This window comes from Rhinoraja longicauda, chromosome 27 (genome assembly GCF_053455715.1).
Source record: "Rhinoraja longicauda isolate Sanriku21f chromosome 27, sRhiLon1.1, whole genome shotgun sequence".
Classification (NCBI taxonomy): Eukaryota; Metazoa; Chordata; class Chondrichthyes; order Rajiformes; family Arhynchobatidae; genus Rhinoraja; species Rhinoraja longicauda.
The window spans coordinates 22,885,762-22,888,358 of NC_135979.1; positions in this window are offsets into that span (position 1 = coordinate 22,885,762).

Genomic DNA, 2,597 nt, shown 5'->3' on the forward strand with positions numbered 1-2,597 from the left:
ACGTTGTTGATGGTGGCGCCAGCGATGATGGCGGTTGCTGTGGTGATTGCAGCGGTATTGGTGGTAGCAGTGATGGTGGTGCAAATGCAGCAGTGACAGGAGCGGTGGCAGGAACGGCCAAGGAGGTGTCAGCAGCCCAGCCTGGCAGTGAAGGTCAGTAAGGCAGTTCGCTATAATAAAAATCCATTATTAAGAGGTCCGTAAAAACAAGGGTTTACTGCATTATGAAAAACAAAAAAAATTCAGCTAAAGCCAGCTGGATTACAAAACCAATCGGAGAGTAATTTTGCACCGCAGCAACCATCTTCCTGATATCTTCCGCCAACAGGTGTATAGCCTATAATCTTCTATAGAGGTCTACAGTCTAGAAATTCCAATGTTTGTGATGGGAATATGCCATTTGAGGTTTGTGGTAGCTGGACCTTGTTCAGAAATGACATTCAAGGACAAAGCTGTTCCAACAGGACATAAATAGTTGATGCACTGTTGGGAACTCTCCCTTTCAGATGATCAAGATGACATAAGATATTGAGGCTCTGGTCAGAATGAAAGGAGATATGGGTCAGGTATAGCCAGGTGAGGTCAATTGAATCCCTGGGATAGGGAATGCCAGAATATTTTTAAGAACAAAATCAGGAAACAAAAAAAGGGACATGAGATAGCTTTGGTAGAGATTAAGGAGTATCCAAATGTTTTATGTATATTAAAAGAAAAAAGAGTAATAGACAATAGACAATAGACAATAGGTGCAGGAGTAGGCCATTCAGCCCTTCGAGCCAGCACCGCCATTCAATGCGATCATGGCTGATCACTATCAATCAGTACCCCGTTCCTGCCTTCTCCCCATACCCCCTCACTCCGCTATCCTTAAGAGCTCTATCCAGCTCTCTCTTGAAAGCATCCAACGAACTGGCCTCCACTGCCTTCTGAGGCAGAGAATTCCACACCTTCACCACCCTCTGCTGAAAAAGTTCTTCCTCATCTCCGTTCTAAATGGCCTACCCCTTATTCTCAAACTGTGGCTCCTTGTTCTGGACTCCCCCAACATTGGGAACATGTTATCTGCCTCTAATGTGTCCAATCCCCTAATTATCTTATATGTTTCAATAAGATCCCCCCTCATCCTTCTAAATTCCAGTGTATACAAGCCCAATCGCTCCAGCCTTTCAACATACGACAGTCCCGCCATTCCGGGAATTAATCTAGTGAACCTACGCTGCACGCCCTCCATAGCAAGAATATCCTTCCTCAAATTTGGAGACCAAAACTGCACACAGTACTCCAGGTGCGGTCTCACCAGGGCCCGGTACAACTGTAGAAGGACCTCCTTGCTCCTATACTCAACTCCTCTTGTTACGAAGGCCAACATTCCATTGGCTTTCTTCACTGCCTGCTGAACCTGCATGCTTCCTTTCATTGACTGATGCACTAGGACACCCAGATCTCGTTGAACTCCCCCTCCTCCTAACTTGACACCATTCAGATAATAATCTGCCTTTCTATTCTTACTTCCAAAGTGAATAACCTCGCACTTATCTACATTAAACTGCATCTGCCATGTATCCGCCCACTCACACAACCTGTCCAGGTCACCCTGCAGCCTTATTGCATCTTCCTCACAATTCACACTACCCCCCAACTTAGTATCATCTGCAAATTTGCTAATGGTACTTTTAATCCCTTCGTCTAAGTCATTAATGTATATCGTAAATAGCTGGGGTCCCAGCACCGAACCTTGCGGTACCCCACTGGTCACTGCCTGCCATTCCGAAAGGGACCCATTTATCCCCACTCTTTGCTTTCTGTCTGTTAACCAATTTTCTATCCATGTCAGTACCCTACCCCCAATACCATGTGCCCTAATTTTGCCCACTAATCTCCTATGTGGGACCTTGTCGAAGGCTTTCTGAAAGTCGAGGTACACCACATCCACTGACTCTCCCTTGTCAATTTTCCTAGTTACATCCTCAAAAAATTCCAGTAGATTTGTCAAGCATGATTTCCCCTTCGTAAATCCATGCTGACTCGGAACGATCCCGTTACTGCTATCCAAATGCTCAGCAATTTCGTCTTTTATAATTGACTCCAGCATTTTCCCCACCACTGATGTCAGACTAACTGGTCTATAATTACCCGTTTTCTCTCTCCCTCCTTTCTTAAAAAGTGGGATAACATTTGCTATTCTCCAATCCACAGGAACTGATCCTGAATCTATAGAACATTGAAAAATGATCTCCAATGCTTCCACTATTTCTAGAGCCACCTCCTTAAGTACTCTGGGATGCAGACCATCAGGCCCTGGGGATTTATCAGCCTTCAGTCCCATCAGTCTACCCAAAACCATTTCCTGCCTAATGTGGATTTCCTTCAGTTCCTCCATCACCCTAGGTTCTCCAGCCCCTAGAACATTTGGGAGATTGTGTGTATCTTCCTCAGTGAAGACAGATCCAAAGTAACGGTTTAACTCGTCTGCCATTTCTTTGTTCCCCATAATAAATTCCCCTGCTTCTGTCTTCAAGGGACCCACATTTGCCTTGACTATTTTTTTCCTCTTCACGTACCTAAAAAAACTTTTGCTATCCTCCTTTATATTATTG